Genomic DNA, 18,171 nt, shown 5'->3' with positions numbered 1-18,171 from the left:
TTTATTTTTTTTAATCAAAGCCTGTATTTCATCAAGAAATTGTCAATACATCAAAACAAACTTTTTTTTTTTCCTTTTCAGTAGAAACATACCTTGACAAGGCAGAAATTTCAGGTCAGTGTCTAGAGTGCACGGAACCTGAAACACCTCAACTTACAACTGGAGGAAAACGTGGGAAATCAACACTGAAATCTCTTCTGCATCTGATTCAGACCTGTCCTCTTTCTCGCCGGTACATAGTTCAACTACCAGCCTGGGGAATAGGGATTGCTGCATTCTTCTTACAAATACAAGTCCAAGAAGCACAGATATTGAAAGAATATCCTTGCAAGTGGATCATATACTGGGGAAACAATCTGAAATCCTTGTGGCAGATGAAGCCTTTGACCTGGAGCCTTGCAGTCTCTGGTCACACTGACTGCTCATTACTCACACCTAACCATGTTATATTGGACATTGTGGTATAGAAAAGGATCACCAAAAGATCCAAAAAACTCCCAAAACGGAACAAAAAAAATCAAACTGATAGAACTGTGGTGGGATAGGGCAACTGTCTAATCAACTCCAACCAGAAGCTATCCACCAAGGTCACTCACAGCTGCTTCTAACACCACTGGAGAGTCCGAAGGAATTTTAATGGCTTCTAAACCAGCTATTTGGTAGGAGAAATCAATTCCACTGGAGACACTGCCCTTTGATTGAGAGCTGAAAGTCAAGGTCATTAATCCTGATAATCAAAAACCAGCACTGCACTGATTGAAAGAAACAGGGCATAAGCCTTCCTCTCCCAAACAGATTTTCTCCCTCAGAACTACATCTCACTTAAGTTTCCTCCATAGTTTGACTTGTTATTTCATAGCCTTCATTCCCAGAGTTAATCAATGTGATGGAGTCACTCACTGCTCAGCTGCTGCCACAGTCAACGTTCTGATTTATGTTAGAGCATGTTGGGTTTGGGTGTATTTCTGCAAAAGATGTTTTCAAACACAACGCAGGCTCTCAATCAAAAGTTTTTTAATAGAAAAAATAATGAACTTTTGGTGGAAATATTTTTAATGCAAACCAGAGAAACAGTAAAATGAAAAACACTGTTTTAGAACAACTGCTTGTGAAAACCAAAAACTTTTAAGAAATTCAACCCTTCTCAGGTTGCATTTTAATGTCTGATTTTTCACTGGCTCTATTTAGTACATCCATCTGCAAAAAACTGTAGGATTATTTGAGAAGAAAAGCTTATGCATATGAAATCATTTTTATGTACATACTTATTAAGAGACAAATTCTAAAGCCACTGCCAGCACACATCAATGCTATTTCTTCCAAAGCACAAATTAACTTAATGTTAAGAAAGATCTTTGCTGTTCTATGATCATGAATCACTTTGTGTGTTCAAACTTCAGAAATACATATATACTTCACTTGAAGTGTTATATTTTAGACTTAATTGTAAGCTTCAAAATTCAAAAAAGCTGCTTTAGGAAGAAATGGGTGAATTGATTTGGAAAATACAAGCATCACTACCCACCCTTGTTAGCTGCCATGGTATATGAAATTAGAGATCTTCCCAAAAAGCGTTTAAAGCCACCCATTAAAGAGAACCGAAACAGGCAGCAGCAAAACTTCTGCTCCTTTTCTCACTAACCACGGAACACCCTTTCCAAACTGTTTTCAGCAGCAGGAGACATCTAAAGGCTGAGTAACATACTGCAAGCAAACACGTAATTCCATTAAACAGCCCACTCCTTGAACAAAAAGCAATAAACATGCTTCAGATTATTAGGCACAGACTTACATCGCTAAACCTGTTGAAGCTTGAAAGCACTGAGGACAATATGTTTCTACCAACGTTCTTTGATTTGAAAATACCTCAATTATGGAAGCAAAACAGATTTTAGTTCCCTGCGTCTATTTATTTCTTTCATTCCTACTTCTGCCAAATCTAGAAACATTGACGTATCTAGAGGGAATTTTTAGAGATTGGGTAATTATGAAAATAAAAGAGGCTCGTACAAGCATCTAAGTTATGACACATCTGAACTACTGTAAACGTCCATGGAAACATTTATGTCACAGAAAACATGAGATTACCCAGCAGTTTGCAATGCAATGAAAATAGATTGAAGTGAATTACATTATTTTCCTTCTGACCTAGCAGCCAGGGACTGCTACCGTAGCTCAGCTGATGCATGGTGACTTAGCACAGTCACCTGAGCGAGCATCGTACCTCACAGCCACATCCCAGGTGGTGGAAACCAGCACCTTGGAGCAACCTTCACATCATCAGCACTGCGCTGGCAAAGGGCAGCCGAAAATGCAGCCTCCATCCTGCAGATGTGAATCTGAACTCCAGTCCTGCAAACGTGCCCCGGCTGCTGCCTTCAGCTCCCTGGGCAGAGCGAGAGCCACGCGGCTCAGCAGCAGCTCCCCTTGCAGCTCCAGCCCATGTGAAATAACTGAAGTTAATCCACCATCAATCTCTGAGCTACGTGGATCTCACCACAGTCCACAAAGCAACCAGTACTGGGCCTAGCAGCGAAATGCTGTCTCCTGGTTCAGATAGTCATCGTGCTACCAAATAACCAACTTTTTACTGAAATAAACAATTTACATAGCACTCTTCCCTGCAAGGAGAGAGAAGGTGAACAACATCCCTTCATTCTTCTGGCTTTCATTGCTGGATAATTATTCATTTGCAGTTTATCAGCTAATTATACATGTGTCTTGGCATTTGAAGACGTAGGATTGTACTTTATTTAATGGCTAGTAATTACACAGGCCTCCTCTGATCCCTGTGCTCTAGCAGGAAGGCTTTTCTGTTTTCATCCTCATGCTGTCAACTCCAGAGGTTAAAGATCCGTGGATGGCTGGTTGTTATCTCGTTGCACACAGAGGCAGGCTTATACTTCATGGGATGATCCAGAGCTCCCTCGTAATTCTCTGTTAATACTACAAATTAGTTCCTTCAGGGCTGAATGCTGACCTCAGTTTGCTCGGAGTGTGAGTGAAAGCAGCTTTTGTTTTCAAGTTTAGGTTAAAAATTACCAGGTGTGCAAAAGGCAATATGAAAACCAATTCACTCTTAATTTCTCCCTGGGAACAAGCCCATGCATATGCCTTGAGTCTGACATCTACACTACCTGCTGCTGTGGTTCTCAGCCTGGGTTTGCAGCAGGACAGGGTGGCACAGGGTGCAAGGCTCAGAATATGGCAGTGTGGGAGACGCATACAGATTTGGCAAGGTTCAAAGAATTCATCTCAACTTGGCACAGATGGTTGAATAGCACAGCTGGAGGGAATGAAACTTCAAGCAAAAAAGGCTTCCAGAGAGAGGAAATATTGACAACAGTTACAGTTGGGGAAAACAGGTTTTGAATTTGTTGCAATCAGTGTTTGCAAAGGAAGCCTAAGCCTTAGGATTAAGTTCAGATAGTTGAGTAATGAGACTTAACCGTGACCCATATCACCACGGGAAAGAACACTCAGAAAAGATGAAGTAAATCAGCAAATAGCATGGAGGCATCACACAAACAAAGGTGCTTTAAATTCCCAAATGGACATCATTGTTCTGGAAGTTTTTCAAGCCCTGCCACTCATTCCTCTAATCTAATGCTGCTTTATTTCTGAATGAGGGCATGAGTTGATACAGCTAATTTATTCCTCTCGCTGATACCAGGACTTCCCCTGAGTTTCTTTCTGTAGACAAGCTCTGTCCCAGTTCCTTATTACCGAAGAACCTTTAAAGCTTCCAGCCTCAGAACACTGCAAAGAGGTATTTACACACCCCTTCGACAAGTGGTGACTTTACAGACTGTGGTATCCAAATCAAACATTGGCATCTCTAACCCCTCTTTGCAGTTATGCTCCTGAACACCTGCTCCGATTTTGGTACTGGATTAACTCCAGAGCAGAGCAGAAACTTGAACCTACCACTCTTAGCCCAGCTGGGAGTCGAACCATTGCACATTACCCACCCAAAATCTGCACTAGCTGGATCAATCAACCTGCACGAATGGCAAATGATCTGCTAAGCTTCTTACACCAGGAAGTGTTTCTCTCTCACCTGAGGCTAACAATCTTTTAGAGACCATCCTAAGTCAGCATCGCTGCAGCAGCATCAAATTTCAGGACTTAAGACTCACTTCTTAAGAATTCCAAGAAAATCACAGGAGTAGCTTTTAAAAGTAATGAAATCAAAAATAAATAGGCAATGCACCCCAACCTTTTTATTACTCTGACTTTTGAACCTATTAAAGTTCCTAATTTCAAGCTTCTCTGTGCATCTATGATTTTTTTCTAAATGAAATAAAAGCCAAAACACTTGTATAACCAGCCCATTCTGGGCACATTATGACTTGCCATTAGATAGTAAGAAACAGTAGCACAGGACCTATGAAAAAGGTTTCTTTTTGTAATTGTCCAAAATGAGTAAAACACTGAATTAAATGTTCTGCTGTTGTAAAGACACTGTAATAAACAACACTGGGATAATGTGTGTTTATGGTTTCACTTTGTGATTAAGATTACAAAATATGCAAAATGTTTAAATACCTAGTATTTCTACGTTTATTACTAACAGAGCAGATCCGTAAATTCTGTTATTTGTAGCAGAGAACGGAAAAACATTTTTAGGCTCTTTTTCTGACAAATGACTTAGAAGCTGAAGTAACTCTAGAGAGAAAACAGAAAGAAAAGGAAACTCAGAGTATAAAACTTTCAGACCTGAGTCTGAACTGCACTGTGAATTATCAGACTCCCATTATCAGACACTTTTTAAGAATTCAGCTCACTGAAAAATGAAGTACAAGACTTCATTCTGTCCTAGCAAAGGGCAATAGGAGGATCTGGGGCCACACTTAAGCACATAAGCTCACCTATTCCAATATATTTTCAACTCACTGATGAAGCGTGCATCATGCCATCCTTTGCCACTGGTCCAGGATAATGACTTTGTGTTATTAACAAGGAAGGGAGCTGCAGTTTCTGCTCTAGTGGTAAAAATGCCAGACGTTACATGAACACCCTTGTGTCCTGCACGTGTAAATGCTTAGCTAACAGGTCACATGTTGGTGAGACCAGACAAGCATGCATCTAAACTTCCCTCGGGAAACAGACTGACTCCATTTCCTTAAAAAGCCAGGAGAATCCTGACTGTGGAGACACTGTGAGGCAAAGAGACAAACGAGAAGTGACAAAGTCTAGTGGTTCCCAGAGTTATCTGACCAGGTAGCCCTGCTCTGAAAAAAATAGTAAGAGAGGCCTCAAACTGCATGGCAAATACATTCCTTGACACAGCATGTTGAGGATGCAAGGGAAAGATGGTATTTGAAGCAAGGCTATAGTAGGACAGCCATAGCTTACAGTCTTTTGTATTGGTTCATAATAATGAGTAGAGATGTTTCACAATTGCTCAAAGCTCGCTGTGATGACAAAAGCAATTTCTGTAATGAATTACAAGGGATCCTGTTCTGTTTTCACTTTCGGGTCATAAATTCAGGGCCTTCCCGTACTTAAAATGGCATTAACAGAATCAAGCCCAAACAGAAAATACATAGGGAAAGCTACATATACATATCCAAAGAAATAACAAAGAAAAAAGGAAGAGGTGCTGCACTTCATGGCAGCAGTGCTTGTTGGAGGCTCAGAAATGGGAGAAAAGACAGTCCCTGTTCCAGGTCCCTTACTCTAGAGAAATTGGGGAGGGAGGGGTGGATCCAGAGAAATTAGTGAATGAATCTTTTTGATTAAATGGCACAATTATCACCTACCTTGGAGGAACTTAAAACAATACAACAGGATTTGAACCAAGTTCTTTGTAATAGTGACAAATCTTTGATTTGAAAGGTGAATAAAATTATAGGGAGTAGGTGGGCACTCTAGATTTCATTCTAATGAGGAGGAAGTGAAAGAAATTTAAGAATTGAAAGGTGGGTGTGATCGTGAGACACTGAAGAAAGGGCGAGGAGACCAAGAGAAGAACAGAAGAACAATAGACTTCAAAAAAAGGAAAAAATTACAAAGCAGTCTTCAACACATTCAGAACCAGGAGGCATGGTCTGTTGGGAGATAATCTAAGGCCAAGAGGAACGCAAGAGATCTGGTAGTGCTGAAGGAAACTGCATCAAAAGCACAACAGCACTACAGCTCAATGCAGAGAAATGACAGTGAACACAGGTTAAAAACAATATGTTTATACTAGGAACATTTTAAAGGCTGAATAACCAAAAAAGAAGTTGTAAAGGAAGAGTGAACAAGGACAGGCAGCTATGGAAGAATATAAAGGACTAACGTAAGCACACAGAGATAAATCAGAAGGCTAAGCCCTAAACTGAATTACAACTAACAGGGACATAAAGGCAACAAAGGGAGCTCTATAAATACATTAAAAGTAAGAGGACACTAAAGGAAAACATAAGCCCATCAGTTAATGGAGAAGAACAAATCTGATGATGCTGAGAATGCAATATTATCTCTGCCACAGCCTCCAGGAAACGTTAGCTGTGACCCAATACTTAACACCAGTAATTCTAATAAGGAGATGAGCGAGCTGGCCAGAATGGGGAACAAGTTGAAGTCTGTTCAGAAGAGATAGGGCTTGCTTGCCCTGAGATATAAAATGTGATAAATTCAGGCGTGAATTTACCCGTCCCTGCAGCAGCCAGCACCCACTGCAAACGTAATGCGTGTCTGTACCCACAGAGCAAGTGGGCAAGGGGTGTTGTGCTGTTCCAGAAGCTGGCTCGTTTCTGACGTTGATAAGGAGGAGCTGGTGACAGGTCCAGGACATTGCTAGAGATAAGAGAAGGCATATGTTCGTGTGTCAACACTCTTCAGGAAGATTTTCTTCACAACTCTTTGAATCTTTCTTCAGCTGAGAAATCTGCAAAGGGCCCAGATTAGGGCCGCAGAGCTACCAGGCCTGTGCAGAGGGGCAATGCCACCTTTGTGCTGACATATTCCACGGAGGCTGGCCAGGAAAAAAATACAAGCAAGAGTTTCTGTGGACATAAATATGTAAATATGGACATCGCATTCCCCTTAGTGGAATGGGATGTGTTACCTAAGAATTTCCCTTGTCCGGTCAAGGTGAGGGCAACTTCTTCTGCTCCAAGCCTTTGTCATCTCCCCCCTGGCCGGCCCGGATGTGTTCCTGCCGTCTTCCATATGTTGCAGACCAGATGCAGCGTCTGCTCCCAGGCTTCACATTGTAACTGTCCCCTATTAATAACACATTCTTCTCTCTGTGACACAAAGTGACTCCACAGCACTTTCTGGTAAGGGAAATTATAGTCTGGCATCTGTTCTTTTCACTGCCAGAACCAGATTGCTCATCTTATTATATCTTACAAAATTGCTCAAGACCTGCGAGGAGAAAATTGATTTTCAATATGGCCTTTTTTTGTTTTAATAGACACACTTAAGATCACGAAAAGCACCATGCCAGGTCCAAACACATCACAGCTTTTTTTTTTTTTTTTTTCCAGGACCAGCTATTGTAATGACATTGGGGGAAAAAAACTGAGGAGCTTCAAATCAGAGTATCCCAGCACTGGTGGATACCAAGACCTTGTTCAGGAAGCTCTATACTGTACTGGCCCTTTTCAGCTCAGCTGGAAACAAGTCTACAACTTAACCCTGGGTGGCGAGGCAGCACAGCAGAGAATATCCTCTTGCCACAAGAAGAGGAAGGTATTTTGTAGCTATTCCCTTCTGCTCCGATCTCTCCATTTACAGATGGACTAACCCACAAAGCCAGGATTTCCAACTGAGCCAACGCGGTACCAGAGACACTAAAGAACAGGCTTCGCACTTTTTTTTTTTTTTTTTTTTTAAGCTCGGCACAGTGGCACAGGTTCAAAAGAAGAAGCACCCTGCCAGCTAGGATTGATATTCCTGTTCACTCTCACCCATGTTAAGGGGTGGTAGGACCGTGGAGCCAGGAAGAGAAATGTGTATCTGCATTCAACAGTGCTCTCTGCTAAACAGAAGTTACGTTAAATCAATAGAGAAGATCATTCCTGACCTTTCTCTTGCTGCCAAGATGTGGCAGCAAGATATAGATGACAACCACCTGCTGGGTTATACATAACTTTCCTGAGCCGCACACTATGAATTGGCAACAGAAATAAGATTGTGAGAGTCAGGATGCATGGAAAATGGCATTCCCTTGAAGGTGAAGTGGTTTCTACAAAAAGTTCATGGACCAAGTAGCTGTCTCCATTCCTAGAAGTCCCTTGAATTTCCTCACAGGGAAGTCCAGCTGCTGCGTCTGCCAACCCTCAGCAGAGAACAGGTAAATTTCACCAGACTTTATTAACAAATAGCCATTATCCATATGGTACTCATACCATTTATCTGCATCTCATGCATCACCACCCCTGTGGCACAAACTTACAGAGCTTGAAGACACCTCCTGTATCTGGAAAACCCCCAGAAGTGATTTCCAGGAGGCAGCACCTGCACACAGACCTGGGAGCCACAGACAAGCTGCAATATGCCCAGCTCCAGGGTACAATGGTCAGCCTTTGGGCACAGGTGAGAACACCTAAATCCAGCAGCCAGGAGAAAGAAAGTGATCTGCTTTCTGAATGCAAACCATCTCCTTCCTCTTGGGCTTACATTTCTGATTTAATCTCTTTATGTGTCCCCTTCCCACTCAGCCAGCCCTTGCACAGGTCTTTGCAGAATCCCAAAAGGAGAGACAGAAATCTAATAATGAGATTCCTAATAATGAGTTTCTAAAACAAAATACTAACCACAAAGATGATATATTCACATCACAGGGGAACGGGCTGCAATAAATCTGCCCAGAGAGACCCTCTCTGCTACCTCCCTGCACCCCCCAGTTCAGCAGGTACATTCAGCTAGGATAAACCCCTGATTAAAAATGTTGCATCCGAGTTGTGGTAGAGCAGCTGAGCATAGAGACATTTCCTCCCTGTGCCTGAGCATCACAACAGCAGCACAGAGGCTGCTTTCACCTCCAAGGGCAGCGGGGAGGAAGAGCTGGAATAACCTCAGTAAAGCAGGTGGGTCAGGGTGAGAAGCACTTTAGCCTGTGGAGATGCAGTCTCTATTTAACAGGCACATTGTGCAGCTTAGCTAGTTAATGTTACTGTGCCGGTTTGATGCATAAATCATGCATTAGCACTTTTGTTCTCTGTCCGCAGGGCACACACAACCAACCGACATGGTGCAGAATTTGCTTTGGCTCAATAGCAGAGCTGCTTTTCTAAGGGCATTCATTAAGTGGAAGTGGCCAAGGAAAACAGACACAGCACCATGGATATTTCTCTTCTGATTGCCAATGAATGTCTGTTGAAAGCTTTTCTATTTTTTTCTCAGCTTTAGCAGCTGGAGAAAGGACAGCATGGAAACACAGTAAAGTGGTGTTCAGAACCTTTCTGGATTTATTACAGTAGCTTTTTTCACACCTCACCAGGAACATCCCCATACCTTCTTCCCAATCTCAAGTTCCCTCCCAGTTACATGAAGGTATAACTGGCACTGCTGACCACAGCCAAGTCAATGTGCCATTCCCCTCCAAGCAACTCTGGTCCATTTTTATTTATTTATTTATTTTTACAGATCTTGTTGTGTTATTTTTCTTATCTTCTAACATCTGATATTAACAGATCACACACTCACCTGTTTCATCTGTCTCCAGTCCACCACTGGACTTCGCTGGCTAAAAACCCCAAGTACTGCCTCCCTCTGATATCTCCAGACCTTTCACTTGCCCAGTCTTTACATGTGCAACCCCATCCCTTCCCACATATACAAATTCTCAGTCTTGCACCGAACAAGCCAGGGACACAGTCTGCAGAAATCCCTCTTCAGCATGAAGTTCGTGCCCTGCGTGCCAATAGTCTTAAAGATAGCCTGAAATATAAGACAGAAGATCAGTGGTCCTGCTTCACTACGTTGTCCTTCTGGGAATTTTAAAGCCAGGTAATACCAAACAGAGCACATAAGCGCTGAAATATTGAAAGGTAAAACATAAGGGGAGCCACAGGAGCTGCCACTTCAAGTGCCATTTGCCAAGGTTGTGCTGTCCAAGTTAGAAGCAGCAATGCAACCTGCTAAGCTCCAAGGTAACAGATACCTTTAAGTAGTTTGAGAAGTCACTGAAAATAAGATAAAAAAGACAAGACATGGGCTGAATTCAGACACACGGAAGATGCTAGGACCAATCCCAACCCAAGGGTGAGCTTCAGTAACCCCCCAAAGGCTAGAAGGACTAACGATGCTCAGCAGTTGACAGGAACCAGGTCTGAAAACTCTGAAAAGAAATCATGAAACCTAGAGATCACCTCTACCAAATGAAGAAGCCTTCATTGAAAAGCCCTGGAAACCCCATCACTTAAACCTGAAAAAAATCAAATCAAATCAAAGAGTGACTGAAATTGTTTTTAAAAAGTCACACTCCGATCGCAGGAGGGCAATCTGGAACCAGTCTGTGAGTCTGAATTAGGACAAATCATGCATATTTTATTTCCTCCTTCAAATGCAAATGCATGTCTAATGTATTTAAAGTTTCATCTATTGCCAGGCTGCTTTACCAGCAGATGTACAAAGGGAAAAGGATGACAAGAAAACTACAGCAAGACAGTTTTCTCAGCACTTGAGACCTCGGGTATAGCAGCACAGTAGATGTAGCAATGATCCACACATCCTAAATGGTACGGATAGAAGGGAAGGGGAAACAGTCATGGCAAATGGTAAGAAAAAAGGATGCCGTTCATCATTACTGGGATGAAGTGAGATAGGTGTGAGAGCCAGCTGTGTTTTGTCTTGCTGTGGTTACCTCCAACCACTTTGATGTTCTTGCGGTGCAGGACAGGTCCTGGTTTCTTTAGCATCTTGAAGTTTTCTCCAATAACAGTGTGTATTTTCCAAGCATCAAGAATAGCAGAAGACAAGTGTCATGACCTTCCTCTTTCCCTGATCATGTCCTTTGTTCCTTCATGGGGCATTTGGGAAGCCAGATATCACCAGAAACTCAGAAGATGGAAAGCATGGGGGGACAGGAGAATGGTGATTGCAAAGCTTTGTCTGTTCTGCCTCACCAGATAATCCAAAGCAACAAGATCTGATGCCAGAACAATCTCTGTGCCAATTTGTGCCTTGAAGAAGCCTTGAGGAGCATGCAGAAAGTAGTTCAGCACAACGCAGCCAAAAGATGTAGGAACGACACCAAATTATGATAGCTTTGTAGGAACAGCTTGCTTTGGGCCAGGTGTCACAAGAATATCCTACCAGGAAGAAACAGAAACAACCCAAGGCATTATAAGGAAAGCAAAAACAAGCTTCAGTTTGGGACCCTCTAAGCCCCACAGCTATTCTATCTTCTAAAGCACCAAAGCTTTTTCACGGACAAGAAGTCTGGAAAAAGACCAGGTCACTGCAAGGAAGCTTTTCCAGTAAGACTACTCCTTTAGCCTAGTCTCCTACCTAATAATTAGAAGCTGCTGCTCACAGAGCAGTGAGCATGAGAGATGGAAGGAAACCAAAGGACCAATTAGGTCATTAATCCCTCAAGTTGACAGATTAGTCCTTGGAGCATATTTCTTACTGCTTCATCCAGTTTACTTTTTAAACAATCCCCGCAATGGAGAGTCTATCACTTCCCTTGAGGAAATTACCCACAGCTTGTTAAAGATCTCTCACCAGGACAATTTCAATTCTTTCCAGCCTACAGCTTCCCCTTTTCTTAATTTTATGCTATTGCTCTCAGCATCCTTTTGTGGCCTGCTTTGTAGGCCATTCCCCAGCACGCATTCCACAAGTGCCCAGGCATCCTTCCTTGTCCTCTATCCATGTAAACCATCTTCAGCATTTTCATCCTTTCTAAATGCATCTTCTTCCAGCCCCTTAGATTTGTAAAAAAGTAAAAGTGGTAGCTTCTTTAGGGCATCTTCTCCCTGAACTTCTCTCCCACTTGTCTCAGTGTTTTGCTAGCCTGCTGGACTTGAAAAGCTTGGACTGGCACACTGGTCTCCTGAAAGCTATAGGACAGACAGGAACAGCAGACTATGGAAGGATAGTGGTTGCACCATACTTTCCATATGGAAGACATTCAACACTGACTCGTTTCTTCTCTGGCAAAGCACATGGATGGGAGATTTTCTAGCTGTTTGCTCCTCTGTAAGAGCTGTCCTCTGGCTGTACCTTTACAAGCCAGTTACTTGCACGGTGCAAGGATCAGGCTGACCTCTGGTATAGAGAGGAAAGGCAGGCAGAAGCATAGAAAAACACTTTCCATACAACTTTCTAGGCGACCATATTCTATATTGACACCATTACTACACCCAGCCACAGCAGAGGTTTGGATCTCAAAGCACTGCTCCTCTCTAGGTCAAGTCTCAGCCTCCCCATGAGCTGAAATGGAAGGGGCTGCAGCAAGCACTTGTGGGACAGCTGACTGCTGTCAGGACCTGGGCTGCCGCCTGCCAGGTGCCAAAAAGCACGGCCAAAAACTGTCTGCACAACGGAGGAGGCAATGGAGACAGAGTCCCTTCCAGTTTGGGGCTGGAAATGAGAAAGGGACTGAGGATAGGAAAGGGACAGCACATCACAGGGCCCTGAAACTGTGAACAGTTCTTTAAAATACATATATTTATATACATATATATACGCATAGTAATTGGGACATACAGATCTATTTCTTGGCAGGGCATCTAAAGGAGCTGATGACTGAGTGGATTGAAGCCGCTGCCTTTAATTACAGGCAGAGGAATGCCAGACAACACAGCACGGCCCTGGACGTCCACTGGCAGAGGCTCCTAAGGGAGCCAGCTCTACTCAAGGCAATTGCCTGCTGACTTGCCTGAGCAGAAACACTGAGAAAACATGCTACGAATGACTCCAGACTCACTGAAGCCAGAAACCTGTGCAGATTTATACCTGATGAAGGTCTGTCCAGGGCAGCACAATCGCACAGCTCATTCCCCACAGCCCCACCAGCTTCAGAGGGACTGGCATGCACTGGTAAGCATGTCTGGGCAAGGAGGAGCAGGAGAACGGGCTCGTTCTGCTGTGTAATACACTGCAGGCCAGTTTGTTCAGCTGGAGGTAAAAAAGAAAACAGGCAGAAGCATATTTCATCAACTGGAGAGACAGAGACTACTAAAAGAGGCAGGAGTCCAGATGTGGCCCAGTCTCAGGTGGTGACTGAGCTTTCTACAGAGGGTAAAGAACAGCTGCCTCCTTTAGCTGAACAGATCATGAGCTACAGAAACCTGCTCCTGAGCATGCCGTCTCTTCCTCCAATGGATGGAAGAAGCATCATTAATACACTTTTACACCACACCATCTTAATTTCTCTCAACTTTCAACCGCTCTGAGCTACAGCCACACACCTTGAAGAGCTGAGCTTTTTGCATGCATGATAAACTCAGCTTTAAACTGATTACTGGAATATCCAAGCTGTTAATGTAATGACTGCCAGCTGAAGCCACACTCTCTTCACTGCTTAATCTTCACTTACAATGTCAGAATTCATTTGTTCTTTCCCACTGCACTCCCTGTTCCCAATTGTGCATCCCCAAAGTCCTCTCACATACCCCTCCTTCCCACCTCCACCGAGCACACTGCTTACAGGATTTCTGGAAATGGATCGTTTAAGGGAGAACTTATTTGTTTCAAGCAATAAACCAAAGCAAGCAAAAGGAACAACTCAATTACTGTTTACTTGAGGACAAAACTAGAGCATCTCAGATACCTTTGTGTGCAGCAGAATACGAATTTCCTATTTAATTCCTCTTCACTTCCTCTTCTGAATTCCTAAGCCATAGTAAGCAGCAATCAGCCCTCCACTCTGCCAGAGGCGATTGCATTTTAGGAGTAAGCTGTCCCAACAAAAGTTTAAGTAGAAAGAATAAACATCAAGATGCAGCTAACACCGCTGTGTGCCCAGCAAGGGGGATGAAGCTCTTTCCCATCTCATTGCTGCCTGTGGTTTCAAGCAACATGTGGGCTTACCTGAGCCATGAGCCCAGCATCCAAGAAATCCCAAGAAATCCTCTGCGGTGCCGGACAAGCCCTTCCTCCAAGCTGCTTCCAGCTCTTTTCATTCTCAACCCAACCAGGAGAAAGAGGGAAGAGAAACTCGGAGCTCTCAGCCCAGAAGCATATCCACATTGCTAGACCCTTGCTCCTCCTCTATGGGTCTTTTCCATTGCAGCTGTTCCCACCACCTCCTGAGGGCCAGGGAAGCCAGGGCAGACAGCTGTGGCCTTTCTGCAGAAAAGGGCATTTGCTGCTTGCTCGCCAGCTGAGGGACGATGCCTGGCCCCCTGAGGAAGGCAGATATCATCTCTTCTGTGTGGCATTTGCACAGCGCTTTGCAGCACAGCTATGTAAATGTAAGACAATTGGGGGATATCCTTCAAGTCCTGTACACCCATCCGATGCCAAGAGGGTAATGTCAGTTCACACCATCCAAGTAGCTAGCTCTGTGTAATTAACAACTGGAGATTGAGCCCAGAGCCTGTAAGCAGTAAGGTCAGGGTTACTCAGGGCTATGGCCAGCAGAAGACCACAGTCTTGCTGAAAAACAGACTTCTCTCAGAAAATTAAATCCAGCTGAAGGTATTATCTGACACCACATTTGTCATTGCGATGGCTGTAAGCTTAGCCAGCCCACTGAACAGCGTGTGTACTCTTTGCAGGTGGGTCAGAAAAAGCCTAAGGCACAGAGCAGCAAGTGCAGCAGAGGTCAGACAACACTACAGCATGGGCACGTGGGGCTGAGGAGGCAGCTTGGCAAAATGCACTTTTCTGCTTTGCCTCCACTCAAGCCATAAGAACACTGACACTAAAATCCTCACCTCGGTCCAGTCCCAGTTAAAACCCCTGGCAATGGTGATTTACCCAGCCCCCATGTGCGATACGTGGCTAGAACAACTCTGAGCCCTGAATTCCAGCTATTGTATCCGCTTATGCTACTGCCTGGCAGATCAAAGAGCTTCTTTCACACATTTCCTCTTATGCAATGTGATCCACCAGCCTAAGACATTTTCCTTGATTAATAAATACTGCAACAGTACCCCAAGAGTCACAGGTAAGAAGTGCTGGTGCTCCACAGGGCAATGCATGTGAAATACTCTGGTACTTTTGTCCAGGGCTTTCCACACAGCTTAATGAGTCCATCACCGAGTTTAATGACCTGCCAGAGCTTTAGAAACACTCTGCCCTCCTCATCAATGATTCACAGGCAGCCTTAAAACTGTGCACAGATTAAAGAGCCCGCTGCTCCCCCATCTCGCTTCAAACCCAAGCGGTTTTAAATATTTCATCTTGCCACAGAGCTCCTCTGTACACATCCCAAAGGTGCTCTGAGGAGCTCTCGCTGGGAGTTTGGCTTCACCTGACAGAGGGCCTGCTGGCACCACAAGAAAGCTGTCACTGCCAGGCCTGCCCGCGTCCTTTATTTACATTCTTTAATGAGTCCTGTCTGACCCCAGCTGACAGGAGCAAGGATTGGGGTCTCTGAGGTGGTTGGTGACCTCTATAGAAAAGCAGATTGAAGCCCTGACTGCAGGAACAGGACCAAAAACACCCGACCCACAGTCACTGGGCCGAGCAGCAGCCTTGCTTCAGCAACTAGGGAGTCACGGCCCTCTTCTCCTGTCAGATTCAGTGGGATTTGGGGAGGACAATGAACTTGTGTGAACTCGTTTTGGTCACCAGGGAAGGAGAGCAAAGCAGCCTGGTGTAGAGTGATGAAGAACTACAGCCAGTCCTCAGCTTTGCTACCAACAGCAGGATGGTGCTGAGCAGTCTGAGCCACCGCTTCACCATCTCCCAGAGAGGAAAGCTGTCAGCAGCTCTCACCAGCCAAGGCATCTTGAGATTTACGGATCCCCTGTATGTTATGAACTATTAACTTTACTAGCCATATTTACATGATAACACAGCACACAGGGTTTTATTATAGATCCAAATTCTCCACAGTTGCTTCGGGCAGACTTCTACAGCTGTTTTGATCAGTAAATTATCTATGCTTTTTTCTTTTTTTTTTTTGAGTTAGTCCACCAGCTCTGAGAACAGAAAGAACAAATTCAGGGAAACAGACACGCAGAGAGATAAATACAGAGGCACAGAGACACACAATTTCCTCTGTAACTGCTTCAGCTGCCCTGGATTGCTGCCCTCTTTTCAGCGTCTCTCACCTACAGGCCTTGGAAGAGGCACGGAGCAGGCTGCAGCCACCTCAACACCTGTGCCTGGATCTTCGCTTCCCTTTACACAGGCATCATTTTGATTTCACTGTCTGTAGGAAGTGGCAGCCACCCTGCATTTTCCCAGCCTTTTACAGAGGAAATTGAGTAAAATTCCACAGTGGCAGTGATGGAAATCTGTGGGAAAACATGAGGAACAAGGCCCTGTCCTTATAACTGGGGTATGGGACAACCTTTCCCCACGTTGTCCATCCACCCTGACCATCAGGAACAACCTCAATTTCCACGTCCATTCAACTCCAGCAGTGTTTGGAAAAGAGGCGTCCATCACAAGAAGTCAAACCAGGACCACAAAGGTCGAGGAAAGGCATTAAAACATAGTGACTTTTTTTCCTGGTTGCGTGAGACCCAGCAGCATTGAGCCGTAAGATCTATCTGCTCATCCCAACCACACAGTTCATTTTCTCTGCTTTCAGCTAAATTGTGATGGGAACAGGTGAGATCTCAAAAAGCTCCTGCTTTTCACACACCTGAATATTGATGAGGGACTTAAAACTTGAGAGCCCAAACTCCCCATCCCAGTCCATCTCCCCTGGTTTCTGGATCCCCAGCAGTGCAGCCTCTGCCAGCTGGGTGACATCCACCCTCAGACTCCACATGCCTGTGGTCATCCACAGCCATAAGAAGTGTTCTTTATCAGATCACCCTGGGACCCTCTGGAGAACTTCTGATCTTCGGATTTTCTTTAAACCAACCTAAACATTTAGGGCCTCCATAGTGGAGAACAGCCTGCACTGCTCCCTTTACAGAACCCCATGGTCACCCATGGTCAGCACTATGGGCAAGGGATCTGACAACCCCTCAACACCACCAGGGAAAATACAACTGGTGGCACTTGGTCAATGAGGAAACACTTCGATACTGTGGGGGTGCAACCCACTGCAGGTGATCCTGCTTTGCAGGGAGGTTGGACTAGGTGATTGCCAGAGGTTCCTTCCAACTTCAACCATACTGCAATGTCCTGTAATTTCCTTCCCCACATTTCTTCTCACATCTCATAATGGAAAAAGAAGCCAGAAATCCTCAACAGGTGAACAGGATCTCATCAATCCACAATAGATATGGCCAAATCTTTTTTTGTTGTTGTTTCTGTAGTCAGAAAAAGAAGCCTTGCCCTCCCCCTTTGTGTTTCAGTCTTTCTGAGATGAGGAAAGAGTGATGAGCTCTGTGGGCATGCAAAGGGTAGCCCCACCTGAGAGAGGAGATGGAGATCCCTTTACTTAGTGCAAAACCAAACAAAAGTGAGCAATAAAGCACTTCACAAAGTGAGCAGGTAAGCATCTGCTTTTATCTTCAGTCGATACCTTTTCAGCATGGCTGATCTCTGAAATCTGATTTTGTGTTGTACTATGGCAAATCCATGCCCCCTGGGAGGCTTGCATACCTCTTGCTGAGCATTAGCTCTCACTTCATTTGTCCACACAATCTCCAAACAGTTGTCATCCTGACATCCAAGCAAGCTTAAACAAAAACATAATCTCTCCATAAAGCACATCACTATACTCGAATAGCTGTTGCTCCCAGGTGTCCTATTCCATGAAATCCATCACCAGAGCACTTTGCCTTCTTCAGTGAAGGGAGGGCGTTCACAGAAGAAAGCTCTGTAAGGCATCACAGGCTAACCTTTAGTGGGGCTCAGCACCCCTCTCTCTGGTTCACTCCTGTCTTTGAGGGGGGACAGGGCCATGGCACATGTTCTCGGCCAAAGCTACTGCACCAGTCATAAAAGTATTCAATGAACACCCTCACTGCACAACAAAGCTATTACACTATGGTGTGACCAAAAAAAAAAAAAGTTTTTGGTTAAAGTGCTGAACAACTGGGCCTTCATTGGATAAGAGAATGAGATAATGGGGTAATAAAGCAACCATTTCTATAATGTCAATTCACTTCCTCTCTTTCATATCTGTTCCTGTCTACTGATTCAAGA

At 44.2% G+C, this 18,171-nt stretch overlaps 1 long non-coding RNA gene across 2 annotated transcripts in view; it reads right to left on the bottom strand.

Moving 5' to 3' along the window:
- Positions 1 to 18,171, bottom strand: part of LOC137859647 (uncharacterized) — a 53,492-nt gene that overhangs the window by 10,591 nt on the left and 24,730 nt on the right. The window contains exons 3-4 of one of the 2 annotated variants that reach the window (XR_011098429.1): positions 12,904 to 13,065; positions 9,184 to 12,213 (exon numbers count right to left, since the gene is read on the bottom strand). The exons of the other annotated variant lie outside the window; for it this stretch is intronic. This is a non-coding gene — a long non-coding RNA (uncharacterized lncRNA). Of the gene's footprint in view, positions 1 to 9,183; positions 12,214 to 12,903; positions 13,066 to 18,171 lie in introns of those variants that run through there. 2 annotated transcript variants of the gene reach the window in all.

Source organism: Anas acuta, chromosome 7 (assembly GCF_963932015.1).
Source record: "Anas acuta chromosome 7, bAnaAcu1.1, whole genome shotgun sequence".
Taxonomy (NCBI): domain Eukaryota; kingdom Metazoa; phylum Chordata; class Aves; order Anseriformes; family Anatidae; genus Anas; species Anas acuta.
This window is presented reverse-complemented; position numbering and strand designations above follow the sequence as displayed.